Source organism: Cupressus sempervirens, chromosome 2, assembly GCF_028749045.1.
Source record: "Cupressus sempervirens isolate cs-2001-9-10 chromosome 2, ASM2874904v1, whole genome shotgun sequence".
NCBI classification, from domain to species: Eukaryota; Viridiplantae; Streptophyta; class Pinopsida; order Cupressales; family Cupressaceae; genus Cupressus; species Cupressus sempervirens.
Window position 1 is genome coordinate 196,857,232 of NC_143119.1, and position 26,626 is coordinate 196,883,857.

Here is a 26,626-nt window from a genome sequence, read left to right on the forward strand (position 1 = left end):
CCTATGCCAACACTATCTCTAGGAGGATTCTCATAATACATAATCTTTATTGATGATTTTCTTAGGAAAACTTGGATCTATTTTCTAAAGGTCAAAGATTCAAATGGGGTTCTATTAAAATTTAAAGAGTTCAAAACAATTCTAGAAAATCAAACATCAAAAAGAATAAAAACTCTAAGATTAGATAATGGGGGTGAATATACCTCAAAAAATTTCAAAGAATTATGCACCTCTATTGGAATTAAGAGGGAATATATTGTATCATATAATCCTCAATAGAATGGAGTGGTAGAAAGAAAAATAGAACCATTTTTGAAGCAACAAAGGCCATGTTGCATGATCAAAATTGACACTTCTCATTCTAAGCAGAGGCCACTAATACTATGTTGGAAATATAAGAGGAGTAACTGAGAGGGGAGGGGTGAATTAGTTGCTACAAAAATAAATTTTAGATCCCTTATATGTCAATACAAATAAAAAAAAACTCTGATTAAACTATATTCTGTTGTAACTCAGCAAACACACATGCACTTGGTTTACACTAGCAAATGTTGTAACTCAGTAAACACCGAAATAACTTAGAAACTACTTAACATGAAATCTTTAATATATTATATGTGATTAATTTTACTTACTTAGTTGCATAAAGATAAGAGAAATAGCATGAACAAAATTGACACCAAGATTTAATGTGGAAACCCAATTTGGGAAAAACCACCAATTGCAATTATTTATTTATTTTCACTCTTCTGAAGTGAGCTCTATTAGGAGCCAACCCTATTAAAGGTTGAAAAATACACTGGTAGGTGTGACCCTATTGGTGTATTTAATCACTCTATTAGGAGTGTCCTTTTTAGAGGTCTTTAGAAAATTTGATTAAAAATTCTTCCTTGTTAGAGGATTTACAAATAGTTGTTAAGCCAACTTGATTAAGAGATTCAAATCACTACTACAATGGTTAGAGAGTAAAAATGAGATGACCTAATTTTTGATACAACTAAATTGTTGATTACAAATCTCAATTTCAGCTTTTATACTTGATCCTTCTTGATCAAATGTATCTTTGTAGCTCAACAAGGATATTCTACTTATCCTTCTAATTTGCTTCCTCTAAGCATCATCAAATCTTCTAATCACTTCCACTTCTGCTTCTTATTTCAATCTTCAACTTGACATTATATTTATATCTTATACATTGTCAAGTTGGCTTGAATAAAACTTAGAATACTTAATATTCAACTTCTCAGTCAGCTAGAACCAACAACTAATTCAATTGAACTGAATATGCCAAAACAAGAAAATCCTTCGTTAGCTAACCCTGCTCAGTAGAAACTAACTCAAAAACTATTTTCTTGTGTTAACCAGTGAACTTGGTTAATACTACATATTCACAAAGTTCCTTTGATAACCAAGTGAGCTTGGTTAACACTGGTTCCATCCAACATTTTCTTCATTAACCGAGTGAGCTTGGTTAACACTCAACTTTTGCAAAATTTCCTTTGAGGAGCGAGTGAACTTCATAGATATTGTCTTCTAAACTAGGAAAACTCTGGAATGCTCAGCAGACATAGGAAATTATCTTCATTTCCCAAGTTAGCTCGGCATACACTAACTAGCAATGATAAGACATTTTGTGTAACATCAAAGATAATACACAATTAATCAATTGTTTCCAACAATATCCCTCTTTGGCATTGATGGCAACACATGTCATAATACAATGAAATTTTAGAGAAAGAATAAAGTAAAGAACATATCCTTAGTTTCATTCTAATTCTCATCCATGAGAATTCAACTCCCTCTATCAATGTCAACTCCATATGCCTTTAGTTTCACCCTCTATAAGAAAAACTATGCCTACAACATTTTCTTCTAATAGAAAACTCTCCTTCTTTGATATCAGACCAAGTTCTTCCTCTTTGAGATTGCCAAACAAAATTTCTTTTGATATGATAGCCGAACTCTCCCTCGTTGACATCTCATGCCAAAGACAATATTTAGTGAATATCAATGCACCTCATGTATTTATTCATTTGCAATGTGCCTTTTCAATAATACATCAATTATTTGATCTTCAACATGCTCTGGTTGATGCATCACTAAACTGGATTTAGTGAGCTTTAGATAGGGGAATGACCCCTAACTTACCTCTTAGATACAAAAATACATCCTTAGGTAATGACTTAGTGAATGTATCTACAATTCACTCTTTTGTATTCACATATTCCAATATTACCTCTTTATCTTGTACCAATTCTCTTAAAAAATTATATTTTATAGCAATGTGCTTGGTTTTGGTATACATCACAAGATTCTTTGATATATTAATTGTACTAGTGTTATCACAGAAGACAACCACTAGATCCTTGATCTCTATCTTCATTTCTACCAATAGTTGATTGAACCAAACAATATTAGAACAATTAATTTTTCATACCACACATTATGCCTCTATTATGGACTGAGAAATACAATTCTACTTCTTGATTGTCCAAGTTACTAGCCTTTTACTAAGAAAGAATGCTCCTCCAATTGTGTTTTTTCTGTCATCAACACTTCCTACCCATTTAGTATTTGTGAATGCTTTCAAATCCAAGTTGCCTTCCTTTTTGTACCATAGTCCATATTCTTTAGTACCTTTTATATATCTCATGATTCCCTTGATTACCATCATGTGATTTTCTTTAGGATTTGCTAAGAACCTTACCACCATACCAACTATTAATGCAATATCAAGCCTTGTGTGCACTACATATTACAATTTTTCAATCACCGATCTGCATGTGGTTTGATCTACCTCTTTTGAATCATCATTTTTGGAAAGCTTATGTCTAGTAGACATAGGTGTTCCAATAAGTTTTGAGTCTTCCATCCCAAACTTCTTTAGTATCTCCTTGATATATTTGGATTTAGTAATATAGATACCATCTTTCTTCTGTTGGATCTACAATCCAATAAAGAATTTTATCTCTCCAAACATGGACATCTCAAATTCTTTACTCATCTCTACTGAAAATGCCTTGCACAAGTCATCATTTCTTGCATATAAAGTGTCATCCACAAATATTTATGCCAACACAATCTTCTTGTCTGGTCCTTCTTTAATATATAGGCTATTGTTATCATTTGTTCTTTGAAAATTAATCTTTATCAAGTAGTTATGAAGTCTTTCATACCAAGCTCTAGGAGCTTTCTTGAGATCATATAAAGCTTTGTGCAATTTATAGACCATGTCTCTTTTGCTAGGATCTACAAAACCTTGTGGTTGTTCAATGTAGACTTCCTCATCAAGAATTTCATTTGAGAATGCAAATTTTACATCTATTTGATAAAATTTAAATCCTTTGTATGATGCATATGCTAGTAAAGTTCTAACACCTTCTAATCTTGCAATAGGAGAAAATTTTTTACCATAATCAATACCTTCTTTTTGAGAATAACCTTTACAAACTAACCTTGTTTTGTTTCTTGAAACTTCTCCATCTTCATTTAGCTTATTTTTGAATACCCAATTTGTACCAACTACATTTTTATCCTTGGGTCTAGGAACAAGAGTCCAAATCTTATTCTTCTCTATCTGCTAGATTTCTTCATTCATAGCTTCAATCCAACTTTCATTACCCAAAGCATCTTTAACATTTCTAGGTTCAAATTCAGCAAGCAAACATGTACCTTTCAATTTGTTTCTTGTCATTGTTCTGTCTGAATTGTCTCCAATGATCTAATTAGCTACATGATGTTTTCTAACATATCTTTCTAACATAGGTACTTTGGATTTAGAACATGTTCCATTAATCTCTTTATGATATTCTATATTAAGCTTGGGTCCCACTATCTATGACTTGGGTCCTTTAGACTATGACTCGAGTTGCATTAGATGCAACTCGGTAGCTTTTGGTGATTTTGGGGACTCGGGAGGTGAAACCTCCTAACTTCCAAATAGAATTGGTATAGTATTAGGTTCATAATAAATAAACTTTATGTAATCCTCGGGTTCTATGTCGCTTTCCTCTTCACTCTTTTTTGCAAATTCATCAATTCTCACACGTTCACTTTCTATGATCTTATGAGTGGTTAGATTCAAAAATTTGTATGCTTAACTTCTACATGAGTATCCTAAGAATATTCTTTCATCACCTTTGACATCAAATTTACCTTTCCTAGATTACTTCAAGATAAACATTTTCTACCAAATACTTTCAAGAAACTTACATTGTGTTTGTAGCCATACCATATTTCATAAGGAGTTTGATTTGAGTCTTTCTTCAACTCTACTTTGTTCAAGGTATGCACTATAGTACTAATTGCTTCCTTCTAGTATTCGGTTGCAACACTCTTTTCTATCATCAAGGTTCTTGCACAATCCATGAGCAATTTGTTCCTTCTTTCAGCTATATCATTCTATTGAGGTGTATCAGGGGCTAATACTTGTCCCTTAACTCCTTTTTCAATGTATAATTTCATTGAAATCATTGGAAATGAATTCACCACCTATGTCTAATCTCAAACATTTCAGCTTCTTTCTAGTTTCTTTCTCTACTCTTGCTAGATACCACTCAAACTTTTGAAAAGCTTTAGATTTTTCTTTTAGATACATTACAATCATCATTCTAGAATAATCATCAACAAAAAGAATAAAATAATTATATCCACTGTTGCTCTCTATTCCAATAGGTCCACATAAATTTGTATGTACTAGCTCTAAGACTTCTTCTGAATGATAGTCTTTGCTTCTGAAACTTGTCTTGCCCATTTTACCAATTTGACAATTTTTGCATAGACCCATATCTGATTTCCTCAAAATAGAAATACCTCTTACTCTTTTTTTTTTCTTATCTTGACAAGATTATCAAATTTCACATGACACAACATTTTATGCCATAACTAGCTTTCTTCTAATTGAACAATAAAACATGAACTTTCACTGAGATCTAGGTAGAATAGGTTACCTTTTGTTGTTTGCCAGACCCAACCAGATTTCCCTTTCCATCCAGTAGTTTGGCCATCCCATTCATGAATTCTACCTTGAATCCAATGTTATTCAATTGTACCACACTTAGTAGATTATGCATTAGTTTTTCATCCCAATCATCATTGTCATATCTTAGTTCACTAGTTAGTGAAATATAACCTTTTCCCTTGATGCAACAAGGTTCATTGTTTCCAAATCTCACACTACCACCATCATAATGTTCCATATGTTCAAATTTTGTTTTATCACCAATTATATGATGTGAGAAACCACTATCAATAATCCATGTATCATTTTTTCTAACATGAGAGATAAGTGCCATTTTATCTCCTCCATCATCAGATTCATCTTTTACAGCAATGTAAATCATTTCATCATCTTCACTAATATCTAAATCTTTAGAAATAAATCAAGATTTCTTACCTTTTTCCTTGTGGTCCTTAAAGTTCTTAAAATCCTTCTTGCTTTTGAACTTACTGTGCTTCTTTTCATCTTTGTCTTCTCTATTTTGGAACCTTGCAACAATGTGTCCAACTTCTTCACAAGAGAAATAGATTAGAGGAATTTTAACTTTATGCTTTCCTTTGCCTTTGGGATACCTTCTTGCAAGAAATTCTTCAATGGCTTCAAGATCATTGTCAAAATTGTCTTCCTCTTTACTTTCAAATTGTTTTCTTCTAGACTTTTTATATTTCTTCTTGAGTGATACCTTAGCTTCAAATGCATACTCAAGATTGTTAAAACTAGGAGTATTATTATCATAGTTACCTAGTTCAAATGTTGTCAATCTTCCAACTAGAGCATCTAAAGCTATAGTATGATTTGTATTACATCTCATCTCTTGAATAGAAAACACTCTAATTGCATAGATAAGAAGAAGGGTTATGAGTACCTTTCTTACCACTGTTACATCATCAATTGTTCCATCAAAGGCTTTGATAGCATTGACACTGGCTTTGATTCTATCAACATATTTTGCAATATTTTCATCTTCTCTCATTTTCATCTAATCAAAATGTCCTCTAAGACTTTCAACTTTGGCTCTTCATACATTGTCATCTCCTCCATAAATATCCTTCATTTTGTTCCACATTTCATGAAAAATTCCACAATCTTTGACTTCATCAAATTTGGCATAGTTGAGAGATGAAGCAATATCAATCATCATGATATTATGACTTTTATTCTCTACAATTTCTTCAACAGTCATAGTTCTAATAGGAGCCTTGTATTTGTTGCCTAGATTCTTTAGCCCTGTATCTCTAATGATTGCAAGTATAGTCTCATTAGTTCCTGACATGATAAAAAGTTGTCTTTCTTCAACTTTTGAATCTCCCTTCTATAAGACATCCTAATCTTTAGCTTAGGTCCTTGAAATCTTTTCTCCAAGCACCAAAAGCTCTGATACCAATTGTTGGAAATATAAGAGGAGTTACTAAGAGGGGAGGGGTGAATCAGTTACTACAAAAATAAATCTAAAATCACTTATATGTTAATACAAATAAAAATAATACTCTAATTAAACTATATTCTAGTGTAACTTGTCAAACACACATACACTCGATTTACACTAGCAAATGTTGTAACTTGGTAAACACTGAAATAACTTAGAAATTGCTTAACATGAAATATTTAAGATATTATTTGTGATTAATCTTACTTAACTTAGTTGCATATAGATAAGAGAAATAGCATGAACACAATTGACACCAAGATTTAATGTGGAAACCCAATTTGAAAAAAACCGTCAATTACAACAAGTTACTAATTTTCACTCTTCTCAAGTGAGTCTTATTAGGAGCCAACCCTATTAAAAGTTACAAAACACACTATTAGGTTTGAACCTATTAGAGGATTTAATCACCCTATTAGGAGCGGCCTTGTTAGAGGTCTTTAAACAATTCAATTAGAAAAGGTGCCTTGTTAGAGGATTTACAAATAGTTGTTAAGCCAACTCAGTTAAGAGATTTAGATCACTGCTACAATGGTTAGAGAGTAACAATGAGATGACCTAATTTTTTATGCAACTAAATTACTAATTACAGATCTCAATTTTGGCTTGTATACTTGATCCTTCCTGATTGAATGTATCTTTACAACTCAATAAGGATATTTTGCTTATCCTTCTAATTCACTTCCTCTAAGCATCATCAAATCTTCTAATCACTTCTACTCATGCTTCTTCTTTCAATCCTCAACTTGACCTTATATTTATATCTTACACATTGTCAAGTCAACTTGAATATAATTTAGAATACTTAATATTCAACTTCTCATTTGGCTAGAACCAACAACTAAACCAATTGAACTCAATATGCCAAAATAAGAAAATTCTTGGTTAGCCGACCCTACTTGGTAGACACTAACTTAGAAACTATTTTCCTGTATTAACCAAGTGAACTCAATTAACACTACATATTCACAAAGTTCCTTTGGTAACTAAGTGATCTCAGTTAACATTGGTTCCATCCAACATTTTCTTCATTAACTAAGTGAGCTCGGTTAACACTCATATTCTACAAACATTCCTTTGACAACCAAGTGAACTTGGTAGGCACTATCTTCTGAACTAGGCAAACTCTAGAATACTTGGCAAACATAGGAAACTATCTTCATCACCCAAGTTAGCTCAATATACACTAATTGGAAATGATATGATATTTTTTGTAACATCAAAGACAATATACAATTAATCAATTATTTCCAACATACTGTTATATAAATTCAAAATAGATGCCCACACTCAATCCTATAAAACAGAACTCTTAAAGAAGTCATTACAAGAATTAAACCTAACCTAAGTCATCTCAAAATATTTGGCTGCCCTATTTATATTCACATACCTAAAGAAAAGAGAACCAAGTTAGAATCATCCAAGAAGAAAGGAATATTTGTTGGATACAATGAAAACACCAAAGTGTATAAAGTCTATATACCTAGGCAAAGGTTAGTTGAAACTAGAAAAGATGTCAAATTTGAAGAAAATACTTCTTTAAAACTATCCACTAGTACAGAATATGAGCCCATCATTGAATTAGATGAAAATGTGCAAACTGGAAATCAAAGGGAGAACATATCAAAAGAGAATGAACTACTACCAGACACTGAAAATAGAGACATCTCTAATATCAACAAAAAGCCTTTATGGGAAAGGAAAATGATTGAAGAAAATAATGTTGAACCAAATGAAATTTATAGAGAGAGGGAAAGAAAACCAAAAATAAATCTTGTTACACTACACTAGTAACTAAGCTTGCAAAATCTGAACCTTCAACTATTGAAGAATCCCTACCTTGTGAAGCATGGAAAGATGATATGGTTGAAGAATACCAATCCATATTACAAAATGATGTTTATGATATTGTACCTAGGCTAAAAGAAAAATTAGTTGTTTCATCAAAGTGGTTATACAAAATCAAATATTCTTTAGATGGCAGTATTGAAAAACATAAAGCAAGATTTGTTGCTCGAGGTTTTTCCCAAAAGGCAGGTATTGATTATGAGGAAACCTTTGCTCCATTTGCTTGATACACTTCAATAAGGATAATTATTGCAATTGTTGCATCCAAAAAATGGAAGATACATCAAATTGATGTCAAGACTACATTTATGACTGGTGTCATTAATGAAGAAATATATATCAAACAACCTAAAGCTTTTTTTATAAAAGATAAAAATCTATATGTATCTAAACTAAAGAAATCTCTTTATGACCTTGAACAAGAACCACAAGCTTGGTATGAAAGGATAGATAGCTACCTCTCCAAACTAGGATTCTCCAAAAATGAAGTTGATCCTAATATATATTCAAAATATCTAATGGTGACATGTTAATACTTGTTTTATATGTTGATAACCTATTGATAATAGGTGAAGATCACTTAATTAAAAGATGCAAACAAGATCTTATAGTTGAATTTTAAATGAAGGATCTAGGCCTACTACATTGTTTTGGGGTCTAGAAGTATGTCAAAAGAAAGATCATTTTTTTATAAATCAAGGGAAGTACACCACGACATCTTGACTAGATTTGGGATGATCGAAAAAAAAACTTCTAGAAACTTCAATGGAAACAAATCTACGCAAGCTAAAAGAAGTTGTAAATATGAAGTCTATTGATCCTAATCTCTACATACAGATCATTGGATCACTTATGTATCTACTAAATACTAGGCCTGATATCTGCTATGCCACCAATTTTTTAATTCATTTCATATGTAAATGAAAGAAGATTCATTTGATGGCTACTAAACATATCTTGAGATATCTACGTGGCACTATTGGTCTTTGGTATGAAGTACGAAAATGTTGAGATTAAAATTGAAAGATATATTGATTCTAATTGGGTTGGTTGTTCCATAAACCACATGAGTACTACATAGTATTGCTTTAGTATTGGATCAAAAATGATATCCTAGTTTAGTAAAAAATAACCAATAGTTGCCTTAAGTTCCATCAAAGTTGAATATATGGTAGCCTCCATGGGAGCTCGTGAAGAAATATGGCTAAGAAAGATATTATTTGGACTCTTTGGAAAGAAGCTAAGTCCCACAATGATTCATTGTGATAACTAGAGCTCCATCAAACTTTCTGCTAATTCTATCTTCCATAATTGATCAAAGCACATTGAGACTCCTTATCCTTACATGATTGACATAAATGTTATCAAGTTGATTTATATCAGCACTAATGAGAAAGAAGTTCACATTTTTTACCAAGCCTCTTGAAAGGTTGAAATAGAGTACTTTAGAGGTAAATTTGGTATGACAAAATTGTAAATACATTTGTAAGTTAAAATATTCATGAATAATTGAAAATTAAATTGTTTGCAAAGTTGGGTTATGAAAGGTGGTGATCTTTCATGTGTGTAAGGTCACTATTGTAAGGAGATGACCTTATCAATAGTTGATCTATCTCCTAACACCAAAATGTGTTGGAGAAAGTGTTATCATGGTTCTTTGGGCACGATTTTGCCAGACAGCTTGATAACCATCATGGTTCTTCGGGCTGAATTTTTTCAGACACCATGAAAATTAATTTTTGATGGTTCTTCAAGCTAGATCTTGCTAGACACCATAACTTAATAGACCATAGTAAAGGTGGTGCTTAATCTTGTATGAAAATTGCTTCAATTCCCTTCTTGCTAAAGAGGGAGTGTTGAGAATGTTAGCATTATAGAAAATTAATGCAAATACTATATGCTAATGTTGATGAGAATCTAATTATGGAAGTTGATTAAATATGTTAACATATTATCTATATATATATATATATATATATATATATATATATATATATATATATATATATATATATATATATATATATATATATATATATATATATATATATATAATCATCAATTTCTGTCTACAAAACAATTAATATCAATCAAGTCATAATCTGGTGTGTTAGTTCTATTTAAAGAAAACTAATTAGTATTGACTATTGAGTTAGTTTTAAAACTATATATTTGATACATGACCACGTAGGGTCATGACTCTACATGGCATGAGCCACATACAGTCATGCCCCTACATGGCCATGCCTCAAGATATACTTATATGTCATGTACTAAGTACAATTTGATATCAATTACAACTGGCAATATCAATCTTAGTGAGGAATACAAAATCACATATATAACAAGTCAAATTTGTATTAAAATAGTCTAATTGAAGGTCTGAATTCATAATTAGAGTTACCTCAGTACAATTTGAAGGGAGCTCTGTACTATCAGAATCATTATTCATCAGTACAAAAAATATAAAAGAGTTAAAGTAACTCAGATCAGGACTAAGACACAAAATTAAATACTACTCTATTTAGTGTAATAGTCTAGAAGTACGATTTTGTTACTCTCCACCAATAAAGATCTAATAAATAAAATTCAATGTCTTGTTTTTAGATACATATTTTTTTTCATTCTTTAATCAAAGAGATTGATTAAATGCTTGGCAGAGATTATGGATCTACTAATATTACATATGGCTTTGATAAGTAGGTTGAGCTTGAATCACTGATGTAAGCTATTGCAAAGAATCATTTCATAAATCTAGGTTATTTCATAAGTTTACATTAATTTTCTACATTTCTTGTGACTCTTATTGCCCAATGGATTATACACTAATTTCAGCTAGGAGATTACATGTTCTTGTTGTTTTGTATCTAGTTCTTGCTGAAAATATTCAAATATCAAAATGATCATTTTTCTTTCATGTTTAACTTATTTGTAAGATAGTTTTCAGCTCCATCCTCCACATGTGAAAGGCAAATCAGAAGGTTCTTAGCCCAAATATTATCATCTTTGGTGTGTTGTAGTTGAATAATGGAGATACTTTCTTAATAGATTCCAAGAGAGAGGTGAATGTATGAAAATTCATGAAATCAAGGAGTCCCCCTAGCTCTTGCAAAGTCTGAAGTGTAGAAGGTTTGTAGGAACCTTGTTAGTTGGTCTTGTGTGCATTAGAATTAGAATGCAAAAGATATAAAGCCAAAGCAAAACATTTAACAAACTAAATCAAGTAACAAATATATATATGATAAACCACTAAGGAAATCAAATAATAGAACATGAAAACCTACATTTCTGTGTAGCCTCCTTTATGTGTTGATGTGGTCATGATTATGAATGCGTGCTCAATTTTATGCTCGATGCTTCAACAATGGATGAATTTGATAGATGCATGGAAATATGAGTAAGTAATTAGGTCTCAAAATGGTATAATAATTCTACTCAGAAGGTGAACGATTTTTTAGGAGTAAAGGATTTAATTTATAGGCAATTGGGTGAGGAGGAGAAAAGAAATACTAGTGGATAGGCTTTAGTTAACTAAGATAGGTGGAGGAGATAGAATTATGTGTTTAGAGGTGGATGGGAGAGATATGACATCAGAGTGGACTTGTGCTTGAGTCAGAAAAAATAAATCATGCCTTAGTTAATGCAAGTGATCTGAAGAGGGATTTTAGACATGGAAGAGGAGATGATGTGTTTTAGGTAAGGTGGGTGAGGTGGATGGATTTGTTAGAGAAAAGGTTGGTGGGTGAGCTTAATTAAATAAATGAATAATTTAATTTAAATAGGAATTATTGGTGCATGAGATTTTAATTAAATAAATGAAATATTTAATTTAAAAAGGAATATTGGTGCATGAGATTTAATCAAATAAATGAAATATTTAATTAAAAGAGGAATTATTGGTGCATGAGTTGAATTTGGGTAACTATTGATTTGGAGGATGAGCTTGTGGGTGGAGAGATTTAATTAATTAAATTAATTAAATAGAGAGGGGTTTTGGATATTAAATCAAATGGGTTTTTCATTTATTTAATTTAATAGAGGAAGGTGAATTTTATTAATAATTAGACCATTGGTTATTAGTTAATTTATGAATTGGGCTATAATTAATTAATTAGAGAATAATGCTAAAATAATTTAATATTTAATATTTAATTAGAATATGCTTTAGAAGATGAATAAAATTGATTACTAATTTGTGTGATCAGATTTAGGTGTCTACATTTTTCCTCTCTTCAATATAGGGTTGGCACAACACTATTTTGAAAACATTTTTAAATAATAGATGATATGAAGTAGATTTTAAGGCAACTAGGTTGCCCCTGTCTTGATAAAAGATTGTATATGATGCCCCCTTGAGAAGCTGACAAAGAGAGAAAATGAGACTAGATGGCATCTCAAAAAGTAAGAAAATTGGGGTGAGATGGAGGATGCACAAAGTATGAAAGAAGTTTAAAAGTGGCTTATACTTTCACTATGGGAGTATGACATGACTGGCCAATATAATACCTTTTTAGCTGCAGGATTGGACATCCTTCACTACCAAAGTACTATTCTAACTACCTCACAATAGGTGTATCATAGTCATGCACTAGACCTTGCTTAGGAATAATATATTCAAACTAAGGACTATTTATCCCATGATGAGGTTCATTTAAATTATCAACCCAAAGACGTATACTTGAAACAAGTCTACAAAGTATATGCACCATGAAACTCTCTAAGTTATTCTATCGTTGCAAAATACCAATGCTAGAAACAAACTAAATACACAGTAATGGCTGCATGAAACTGCACAGTAGTTGTTGCAGGAACTATATATTATCTAAACTATTTACATCTCTATATATGTCTACATCTCTCTACTTCTCTACATCTACTTCTACCTCTAACAACCCTCTAACTACTTAACAATTTTTCCCATCATCCTTTTAAATAAGGAAGAATTTTATTACAAAAGTAATGACAAAGTGCTGAATTTTAGTTCCACATTTTCAGCAGTCCACTTCAAATGCATGGTTCTTTTTCATTATTGCGGATTAGTTTAAACCCCTTTACCATGTTATGCTCCTCCATTTCATATTTCTATATCATTTTTAAAATCTGAATTTCATTAAGTAATGTGGAAGTTATGGTCATTTTTCTGAAAGTGCTTTTATGCTGCCTGAAAACGTGCCACTTTTTCCTCAACCAACTTCTGATCCATGTTTCTTATTAACTGCTTCGAACCAACTCAAATTCTCAAAAGGGTTTATGCTCCTTCATCTTAGCTTTCCAAAACCATAAGCCATTCTTAATTTCATTAAGAATGGAGCAAGATAAGCCTATTTTTCTAGAATTGGCTTTTAACTTTTTCTTCATTTCCTGCACTTGCTGAATATTGACAAGTGTCAACTTTCTTTTCCTTCTTTTCAGCTGCATGAATGACCCAAATAACTCACATACAACATGTTAACCACCTCAAGAATATTATTATTCAATTTTAACCATTTTTCACAATAAATCATTATTTCTAGCATCAACTAGCTATACATGCAATTGTTAATCAATACATCATTTATCATAGTTAATGCTTCATAAACCAAGTTAATATGTGGAAATGGCTTGGATATATATTAAAACCATGGGGTAAAGTGTTATAAAAAATGGATATAGATATGAAATTTTATAGGCTCATCATTTCCCCCAGCTAAAATCTTGCTTGTCCTTAAGCAAGGGATAGGCATTAGTTAGTTATGAAAACTCTCAGCATGGAATCTTGTGACAACTTTAATCAATCATCAAGAATTTCAAAGATGATATAAAAGGTATACATGAAAGGTCATCCTCCTATGGTTTGTGTCAATAAAACTAGTTATACATGTGCTCCCCCCAGCTAAAAGGTTGTTTGTCCTCAAATGAGAATGTATGGATGAGTGTAGAAGAAAAAGCACTTATGAAGCATATAATTATAATAATGATAATTGAGAAACAAAATGCAAGGTATAGATAATCAATTACTAAAAATGATAATTATTATGAATAAATAGAAATCATAGTACCATTTGTGTTGTTGTGAGAAACTTCAAACTTTGCAAATAGCTAAAAGTACAGGTCCCTTTATTGATGAATATTCAGGTTAGTCCAAGAGTGTTGCATATTTAATATGAGTATTATCTTCATACTTTCTAAAAGTTGTCTTCTGGATCACATCGTAATTGCTACACGAGTGTCTATTGAATAAAAGAGCAGTGGCTGCAGGACTGACTTTTACAACCAAATAGTAGTTGCTGCAGGAGTGTCTATTGAATCAAAGAGTAGTGGTTGCAGGACTGATTGTTACAACCAAATAGTAGTTTCTGTAGGAGTGTCTATTGAATCAAAGAGCAGTGGCTATAGGACTGATTGTTAAAACCAAATAGTAGTTGCTGCAGGACTGACTCTTACAACATGAAACCTACAGATAAGACCAACTAGACACCATCATTGAATAGAACATTCCTGACATCATGAAGACTCAACTACTCAATGGAGTGTTTAGAAACATATGCAAAGACTTTCTTCCACAAGTAGAAACTTGACTCACTCACGCCCTTGGAAAAATGATTTGAAATATGAGCAACCAACCAACTGTGAACTCCTCCAAAATAGTCATTGAGAAAAGAACAACCAGGAAACAAACTAAACTAGACAACTACTAACTCTAAGACATTGTGTAAGCACACTTATTGAATAAAAAACCTACCCTACACTAACTAGATTACATGACTTGCTCAAACAAAACCATTTACTGGTTCTTTGAAATATCTTCCTCTTCTCAAAGTCTTCCAATTCTTTACATGCTTATGCACAATGAGAAAGAGTTGCAGTAGTAATTGAAACTTAATATGAAACAAAACTTTTGAAAGGACATTAACAGACTCACTTATTACTTCATTTTGATTATATATATTGCTATATTGAAGTGTATAAGTAAGCTAAAATGTGTCTTCTTTAGGTATAGCTGCATGTGTATCTTTTTCTTCAACTGCAAGTTCTCCTTTTGCCACAACCATAGCTTCTGACAACATCTTTTCCTCCATATGAATGAGATGTTTAATAGGACACCCTCATGAAAGCACAAATCTTGAACTCTCCTTGCTGGCTTGGCGTAGATGAGTTTCTTCTCCATCCTCTTCTTGACTTTTAAAAACCAATTTCTGTGGCTGATTTGATAAAAGTATAGGAATTTTTGCACCATCTTCATAGGGCTCATAGTTTTTCTCTACAAAAGATGTTGGTTTAACATCTAATGTTAAGCAAAACTCCTCTAAATCATCCCAAAACTAATCTTCTTCAATATCTTCTTTACTTTTATGCATGAGAGGACTGATTTTCACTTTATTAAAACTTTCTTCTTGAAGTAGGAGTTATGTTTTGACATCACATTCATCATTACCAACAACCTTGTGTATGGTGATTTCATCATTTTGCAAAACAAGGCTGTCTTCATTTGACTCTTTAAAAATCAACATTTTGTCATCAATATGTGAACAAAATTCCTCTATGATACTAGAGAACATGTCTTCATTGATTTCCAAACTTGCTAAAAATGATATTGGATCTTCATTCTCATCCTCCATGGATCCAAAAACTATATTGTGTTACATGAAAACTTCTATGATCCTAAGTGCTTTGAATAGACACTAAAATTCTAGGAAAATGACAAAGAGTAGCTAGAAACTCAGAGACTCTCATAGCTTGACTTGTCCCTGGCAATAGCGCCAAAAATGTTAGCCTCCCAATTAGATCAATAACTTGGTTTTAGAAACACAACTCACAGATTATACATCCAAAATTAGCAGTTATCTTTCTAATAGAGAAGGTTCATTTAAATTTTCAACCCGAGGACGTATACTTGAAACAATTCTACAAAGTATATGTACCATAAAACTCTCTAAGTTATTTTATCATTGCAAAATAACAATGCTGGAAGCAAACTAAATACACAGTAATGGCTGCATGAAACTGCACAGTAGTTGCTGCAGGAACTATATATTATCTAAACTGTTTACATCTCTATATATGTCTGCATCTCTCTACTTCTCTACCTCTACTTCTACCTCTAACAACCCTCTAACTACTTAACAAGTTTCCCCATCATCCTTTTAAATAAGGAAGAATCTTATTACAAAAGTAATGACAAAGTGCTGAATTTTAGTTCCACATTTTTAATAGTCCACTTCAAATGCATGGTTCTCTTTCATTATTTCAAATTAGTTTAAACCCCTTTACCATGTTATGCTCCTCTATTTCATCTTTGTATATCATTTTAAAAATCTGAATTTCATTAAGTAATGTGGAAGTTATGGTCATTTTGCTGAAAGTGGTTTTATGCTGCTTGAAAATGTGCCACTTTTTCCTCAACCAACTTCTGATCTATGTTGCTTATTAACTACTTCGAACCAACTCATATTCTCAAAATTTTTTATGCTCCTTTGTCTTAGATTTCCAAAATTGTAAGCCATTCTTAATTTCATTAAGAATTGCGCAAGATATGCCTATTTTTCTAGAACTGGCTTTTAACTTTTTCTTCATTTCCTGCACTTGCTAAATATTGACAAGTGTCAACTTTCTTTCTTCTTTCCAACTGCATGAATGACCCAAATAACTCACATACAACATGTTAACCACCTCAAGAATATTATTATTCAATGTTAACCATTTTTCACAATAAATCATCATTTCTACCATCAACTAGCTATACATGCAATTGTTAATCAATACATCATTTATCATAGTTAATGCTTCATAAACCAAGTTAATATGTGGAAATGGCTTGGATATATATTGAAACCATGGGGTAAAGTGTTATAACAAATGGATATAGATATGAGATTTTGTAGGCTCATCATGACACAACGGCAGATGAGTTGTACAAATTAGAATAATTTGTGAGGTGGGATGGAGGACATGAGGAGAAAATGAGGGATTTTTCTTTTCAAATCGAACCGTTAGGATGTGGTGGACAAATGGGTGAAATTTTAGAAACTTTGTAGGATTTTTCTAGGATTTTTGGATAGGTTTCAAGATGGAATAAGGATCCAACATAGATGTTGATAGGATGATTTTGATAAGCATAAAAAATGACTATTTTTTTTGTTTCCTTATTGTGAAATGGGGCCCCCGGATGAGATGGAATCAATTTGAAGCTTCTAGCATGGGATTCTCCATGAGGAGAAACACCATGTAGTTGAGCACTTAATTTAATATAGAAATATTAGGGAGTCAAGAAATAACCAAGGTTACCAAGAATATCAAGGCCTTGTCATCATTTTTGCATAAGGCTAACTCAAAAAACACACACAAGGATTTCCCCAGCATCACACATGAACCCACTGGGAATTAGAGTGGAAATGACATTGGGTGACCCACATACAAGTGATATTTCCCAAATGCACTATGAAATAATAAATATCATACATTTTGATATGCAAGGGTTATACCTGACTGACTTAGAGGAAAAAAATAAAATAAAAATGAAAGACTAATCAAGACCTTTTCTCTATGATTGCCTCATTTGTAGCGCAGCATGATATGAATGATCATGGAAACTTTGAGGAGGGATAACCAGATTTCTCAAAAGATATAATCAAGAACCAAAATTAAAATCCAACATCAAAAGAAAGAGTAAAATGACAAAAAATAAATGTGTGCCAAAGAGATTGGTTAGACTTGATACTGACGAAACCAAGTCTGACAAGAGGAAAGATGTATCTTACAAGGACATATCGATAGCACTTAGCACCTAGAATCAAAAGGCAACCAAAAATTCTAAGGAGAACACCTTAGTAATAGAGGATTGTGCATAAGGAATTTTTGAAGTGTGGAGCAGTGAGAACTAAAGGACCTAATTTGACAAGAACTAACATGAGATTGAACCATGTATGATGAGATCGATGAAAGATTGATCAAGACTTTGCTCTTTGATTTCCCCATTCACAACACACCATGATATGAATGATCATTGTGACCTTGAGGAAGAGATAACCAAATTTCTCAGAAAAGATAATCAAGAATCAAAATTGAAATCCAAAATCTAAAGAAAGAGTAAATCGACAAAAAATAATTGTGCTAAAGAGATCAGTAAGAGTCAATACTGATGTACCCAAATTCAATGAGAGGAAAGATGTATCCTGTAAGGACTTATCAGTAGAACATAGCACCTAGAGTCAATAGCAACTGGAAATTCTAGGGACAACACTTTAGTGACATAGGATCTCACATAAGGACTTTCTAAAGAATGAAGCAGTAAGAGCTAGAGGTCTAATGTGAGATGACATGAGATTGGGTTATGCATAATGGGAATGACTTATGATGATGAATAAGAAATGATAAATGATGAGTTGATGATTGGTGACTGATATGGGGATAGTGTGTACAATGAAACTTGTTGAGATATTTACAAGGATGATATTATACATGGACTATTTACAAGGGATGGTGAGGATATGTTGGTGCTATGTATAGGGGTGGAAGTTTAAATGGGATGGATTGTTGTTGGTTCAAAGAAATACATGATGGTTTCTTGGTCAAACTAAAAAGTCAAGATGGACTAATTGTGGATAATGGGAATGATATACCTCAAAAAAAGGAAAGGATTGGGAAGGATGCATCCCAATGATGATAATTAAATTTTGATAAAGGCTTTCAACAAGGCTAGAAAAAAGACTAAGGGTATGACTGGATGGATTTATAGATGCAAAATTTTACATAGCTAGAGGGGTGGAATGGGATGGGGTATGTGATGGTAGATTGCTAGGATCTTTAGGATATGAATGGATGGAATTGAGTTACATGGGGATGACATAGAGATAGATACCAATGAGAAGGGATATGTCAGGTGATGAAAATATGGGGGAGATATTGGGAGGATCAAGGATGGAAGAAAAAGGTATGGTGAATAGGAAGATTTGGATATAGGAATGTGGGAAGATAGGGATTGGAAGGTGAAGATGGAAATGGAACAAGAATAGGGAGATGGAAGGTGGATAAGGTAGGGTCTCCAAGGAATAAAATGGCCCCAATTATAATATGTCATGCATGAGGAGAACGTAAGAGGGGTGTGATAGGATGGAGGATAGGGTAAGAACAAGATGAGGGAGGTAGATAGAGGATAACTAAGATGGGTGGACGGAGCTAAAGGAAAGGAGGAGGGTGGATTTATATGGAAGGAAGAATAGGTGTATAAAGAATAGGTAGATGCACATTGCAATGGGAGAATGAGTGTCAAAAGGTGACCAAAATCATGCATGTATGGTGGTGGCTTATATACATATATATTTATATAATCAAGATCCAGAGGATGGAGGAGGTGACTAACATTTACTTTCCTTATTTTCAACCTTTTGATTAAGATTCAATAACTTTATATGCATAATTTTTTAATAGAATCTCTATGATTGATATCAAAATTAGATTATGATATACACTTGGTTTATTTGAGCTAATTTTGATAAGAATTATTTTCCTACAAATGGAAGCCTTAAAGAAGTCTTACTCTGATTTTCTCTTCTTATTACATTTGTAGGTTTGCAATTATGTGGAGAGATTTTGGCCTTTGATCATCATAATGTTTTTCATACCTCCTTTGCGATGAAGGAGATTTCTATGTCCAAGACTGGATATAGCATGTGGGAAGGGTTCACTCAAGCTCTCAAAGTATTAAACCATCAAGTAGGAAACTAAAAAACATGAAAGGACACTTGGGGTTATGCTCTAAATCAAAAAAATTAACCTAGTAGTTTTTCACTTCCAATCATCAAGTTTCCTATGAACAAAGTAAATAGTGTTGAAGCTTTAAAAGGAAAATCACTCTTGCCTCAATACAGCTATTATAAATGGAAAGGAAAGAAGGCATTTTCTTAAAGACATCCTTTAATGTAATAATGAAGGATAATGGACTTGATGCTCCCTATAAATTTGAGAAGAAAGATAGTGCATGGTGGTTTTCTCTAGAATTTTCACCAATTGAGCAGGTTGAGATACCTTTCCTTTCCTTAATTCTTGAGTTATTGGGTCCATCTACCATGATAAGAATTTGTGGCAAAGTAGCCCATCTATTGAGAAACTATGTTTTTAATGTCATTCCTATAGAAACCAAGAAAGATCTTTGATTGGGGTAAACGATACATGCACTAGGACTTACCTAGATAATTTATTTAATTTCATAGAGTTGGGCATATAAGTAGTTAAAATATGTACAAATTGCCTATTAGCTATTCCCTTACACCTCTTATAGTTATTCCTATCAACTTCTCTTCCCCTATATATTCATCTATAACTCATTATATCTCAATACCTCTTATTCATTTCATCTACCCTATATCTTTCTTTATATATCTCTCTCTATCTTTCTCTACATATTACTTCATCTTTATCTTCTCTTTATATCTTCATCTCCTTCATCTTGATCTCCATCTCCATCTTTCTATCTTATCTCTATAACCTATCTTTATCTTCCTCACTTATCTCAATCCCCTATTTTTATATCTTTACTCATTCCTCTTTCCTACTCTTTCCCAATTCATCCCTCTCTCACTCTCTCCTTATTGCTAACATATTGGTTAGTAAAGATATTTATTATCTTCCTAATTTAGAGGATTTCTTTTCATGATAGTTTGATGATAAGTTTAGTGAATCTTTTTTAGACTTCAATTATTATTATTTACAATTAAATTATTCATTTTTCAAATTTTTTTATGCCACATGTACAAGAAAAGTTTTTAATATTTATCAAAAATAACTTTAATTATAAAAATATTATTGAATTATATATAATATCATAGTATAATTATACTTATTTTGATTAAATATCAATATGTGATCTTTGAATTAGGAGAAAGAGTAGTAAAAATATCATGGGTGATATATAAATATGCTAACTAGCATATTGTTAAGAAAATTGTTTTACTAAAAATATATTTAATTTTAAGTTTAATTTTAATTATTTATAGTATTAAATATTTTTAATATAGAATTTAATAAATTTTATTTATAATTATATAATTAATTTTAAGAAAAATAATATAAAAAATTAAAAGTATTTTGAAAATAAGGTTGCATAACAATGTAGTTCCTACCTTAATAAATAAGATTGTTACAGTAATTAATGCTAAATTTATAGAAAATTGTTAAAACAACTAATACTGTAGCTTTTTTTCAAAAATGTTGAGAAATAATTGTTTTTGATCTTCTCTCTACCATGGAAGAATCTAGGAAGCATGGTTATATGCTGAAAAAACTTTAACACCACTAATATTGTCTTGATCCTAAAGTCGGCTTCCCCAAAAACCTTTGTTGAATTCAAGTTGATCTCTTTGTGCAACATAGTATACAAGATTTTTACAAAAGCCATATACTTACATTTGCCCAAACTCTTGTCTGGGATCATTTCTTCAGAGTAGGAAGGTTTTGTGCCAAGGAAAGAGACAATGGAAGGTCCTTTAGTGGCTCATGTAGTACTCCATTCTATCAACACACATCAGATTCCATCATGTGTAGTTAAGCTAGATATGATGAAAGTATATGATAAAGTAAACTAGAATTTTCTCAATAAAGTGCTTTTGAAATTTGGTTTTTCCCCAAAGTGGTGTAAATGGGTCAAGGCTTGTTTAGCTGGAGCTTCTTTTTCAGTTATCATTAATGGTCCCTTTAGGCTACTTCCCATCCTCTCAAGGTGTAAGACAAGGAGATCCAATTTCTCCTTCTTTGTTTATTATTATGGCTAAGGCCTTTAGCAGGATGATTACCTAGAGTCATGTACAAAATTAGTGGAAAGGTGTTCATATTCCTAGAACTTCTATTACTATAACACATTCTCTATTTTTTTATGATACTTTATTGTTTGGGCATGATGCAGTACAAGAAGCTAGAACTATTAAGAAAATGTTAGATCTCTACACTTCAGTTTATGGTTAAAGGATTGGTGCTCCTAAATCAAAATTTTGTATTTTCTTTACTAATGCCTTGCTATCCTCCAAGATTTTTAAAGCTTTGGGTTTTCAGCAAGATCTTCTTCCTTTAGTTTATCTAGGAGTTTTCTTCTTTCTTAGCTATAACAAGTTTCTTTATTGGAAGTCAATAGCAGATAGAATTAAGGGCAAAGTGTCAACTTGGAAGTTTAGATGGCTTTCCTTATCAAGGAGAATTCTTCTTATTAGATTTTTCCTATCCATGATTCCTAATTATTTTATCTTTGTGCTTCATGCTCCTTTGGCAGTTCTTAAACAAATAAAATAGATTGTCAACAATTTCCTATGGAGTAGCAACATGACTGGGCAAAGGAAAATTCCCCTTATATCTCTAGATGAAATGGTATTAGAGAAACAAAGGGGTGGTGTTGGCCTCCATGATATTTCAATTCAAAACAAAGTGTATGGAGGTAAGTTGGTTTGGAACATGATTAAAAATTCATATAGTACTTGGTACAGGATTATGCAAATGAAGTATTTGGATATGGTGGATCCTATCTACATTATATCTACATATATTCTCCCGCAAGGTTCAGAGGTGTGGAACTTTATTGCTAATTTGAGAGAAATTATTGATCACTTTGTATCTTGGGAGATTAGTAATGGTTAGAGGGCCTAGTTTTGGGAAGACTCTTGGAATGGCTTCCCCCCACTTATTAGGATCCCTAAGTTTGTAGAGGCAATACAAATTTTCAAAACCAACTAGGGGGAAAAAATCATTATATCGATCATGTGGAGCCTCACTCTCAACTAGTCATATGGAAAGATCCTAGCCTACTCCCTATCCCCGATTCCATTGCTAAACTTTTTAAGGAAATTCTAAAAGATAGATAAGTCTTCTTCCAAAATCAAGAGGACAATGTGTATTGGACCCTAACACATGATGGAAAATATTCAGTCAAGGCAGGGTTAATTGTACTCAACAGAGTGGTGGATATTAGGATGAAAAGGAGAGCTTTTTTATTTTGCTGGAATGATTGTACATTTCCTAAAGATGGTTGTTTCTCATGACTTTCCCTGAGAAAGAGACCATTGACTAGTGACAGGTTGGAAAAAAATAATATCACCAAAAGATTTAAGTGCTTGCTTTGTTAGCAATTTATTGAGGATACAGATCATCTGTTCCTTCAATGTGATTTTGCATAGCTATGTTGGAAGTTTGTTTTGAGAAAGTTGAACTTTGCTATGCTACTTCCTAACTCACTGTGGGACCTCTTTGAGTCTTGGCCAATTTTGTACTCAAATTTCGTCCTAGCCTCTATATGGAAATGCTCACCATCTATTATTGTTTGGGAAATTTTGTGGGAAAGAAATAAACACATTTTTAGACAACCCTCCTCTTTAGTGGATGTTATTGTTGTAAACATTGAAAAGTTAATTTCAGAATTGGTTTCAATTAATATTAAGAATAACTCTTTTTGTATCTTCTTTTCCAGCGGGGATGATTTTATCCTTAAGGAGTAGAAATTTATTTCTCTCTCAACCTTCCTACATCTCAATGGTAATGTGCGAGGTACGGACGAGACTAAGATCAAATGGCTCCCCCCTGAGCATAGAGTTATAAAATTAATTTTGATGAAGCTTCGAGAGGAAACCTGGAGAAATCAGGTATTGTTATATATCTAAGAAATCACTTTGGGATCCCAATTTCTTTGAAATCCTCAGCTATTCCACCAAGCACAAATAATATTGTTGAAGCCACAACTTTATTGCATGAGTTAGTTCTAGACAGCTCCTTGAGGATCTCCTGAGTTCATGTCGAGGGTGACTCGTTGGTTATTGTTCAAGCATGTATTAAGAGGATAGCTTTTAATCATAAGTTGACATATATTTTTATCCAAATATGGAGACCCTTGGATACTTTTGACATTTGTATTATATTTCATATGTATCAAGAAGGCAATTGTGTTGTAGATTTCCTTTCAAATTTGGGGTGTGATTATATTAATTTGGAAGCCCATTCTACAGCAAATTGCTTTAGTTTGAATAAAGGGCTTGTTGATCTTCTAAAAGATGAGTAATGATTAGGTAAGGAAAGGAGAATTAGTTGGTGGATATTGGGCATTATTTGGATATATATTTTTTGTAATTAGGCAATGAAACGAGTTTTTCTTCCTAATTCTTTCCCTATGGAGCCCTTGAACTAAGCTTTTATTATGTGTGTGTGTGTGTGTCTGTGTGTGTGTGTGTGTGTGTGTATATATATATATATATATATATATACACACACATATATATATATACACACACACATATATATATATATACACACACATATATATATATACATATATATATATATATACACATATATACATATATATATACACACATATATATACATATATACATATATATACATATATATATACATATATATATATATATATGTATATATATATATGTATATATGTATATATATGTGTGTATATATATATGTATATATGTGTATATATATATGTATATATATATATGTATATATATATATATATATGTATATATATATATGTATATATATATGGTAGCTATGTCTACATTTTTTTAAAAAAAATAATACTAAATAACTTATATTAATAATTACTTTATTTTATTAAAAAAATTAAAAAATAAAGTTTAAATTAAAAAAATTCATTTAGAAAAAGTGTAGATATAGATAATAAAATTTATTTGAAGTGAAAGTTTAATATATTTAATCTCTTACTAAATATATAAAATAAAAAATCTAATATAAATATATCTAATGATATACATGATAATTACTAAAATGCAATAACAAAATAATAGTTTAAATTAAAAATATATGTAATATAGTATAACTATTATAATATATATTATATAGTATAAATATATCTAAATGTATATACATTACTTAAATATATGTCTAGTGTAGTACCTACAATAATGAAATTAAATATTATTTTGTTGTAGTAATTATGTTAGAGGTGCATTATTAAGATAAAAATGACATACCTTCCAATTCAATGCCTCAATCATTTATATAAATATTTGGATTCATAAATTAGTTATTTTATTTACAATAGTAATAAAATTTTAACATATAATGAAATAAAATTTTAAAAATACTTTATAATTGCTTTATAAATTATATATTTTATTATATGCGTATATTATATTATATTACTAGCACTTGTACTATAGGAGGTGCAAGGGAATAGTCGATAGAAAATTTTGTACATGTTTTAACTTAACTACCTATATGCCCAACTATGTAAAATTGAATAGATTATCTAGGTAATTCCTATTGCATGCATCATTTTCCTCAATCAAAGAGCTTTCTTAGTTCTTGTAGTCATGGCATGAAAAATAGATTTTCTCAATAGATAGGTTACACTACCACAAATTCTTGTCATGGCAAATGGACCCAATAACTCAAGAAATAAGAGAAGGAAAAGTATCTCAACCCACTCAAGTGGTGAAAATTCTAGAAAAAATCACCATTCACTATCTTGCTTCTCAAATTTATAGGGAGCATCAAGTCCATTCTCCTTCATTGTAACATTGAAGGATGTCTCTAAGACAAAGTCTTCATGTCTCCCTTGTCATTTTTCATGGTTGTGTTGAGGCATGAGTGATTTGATTCAACACTCTTTAACTTGTTCATAGGAAACCTGATGATTGAAAGTGATAAACTATTGGGTCAAAAGAAATGATTTAGAGCATAACTCCAAGTGTCCTTTCATGTTTTGTAGTTGCACGCTTGATGGTTTAATATTTTGAGAACTATCAAGTGAACTCTTCCCACATGTTGTTATCCAATCTTGGACATATAACTCCTCTTCACCCCAAAGAAAGTATAAAAATATTTTGATGACTAGCTGCCAAAATTTCTCCACATAATTGCACACATGGATATGAAATGAGAAGAGAAAATTAGAGTAATACTTCTCAAAGGCTCTCATTTGTAGGAAAATATTTTTTATCGAAGTTAGATCAAATCAACCAAGTGTATATCACAATCTACTTTTGATATCAATCATAGTGATGCTAATGAAATATTTTGAATACAAAGCCATTAAATCCTTATCAAAAGGTTCAAAAAACAAGGAAAGTAAAGGTTAATACACCCAAAAAGAACCAATCATCCATGTAATAAATACTTAGTAAAATTGAATTCAAAATAATTGCAAGATTCTTCAAAGGACTAATTTGAACCTAAAATCATACCACATAGTAAGCCAAAAAAAATTTACAATCTAAATCATAAATATATATATATATATATATATAATGAGGTGACAAGTTGTATCTGACAAAATATTTTGAATCTATTCAAAGGGTCTTGAAACACAAACTCACAAATTCTAAATATCAATGCTTGCAACAGTTGTTCCATTTTAGCAGTAA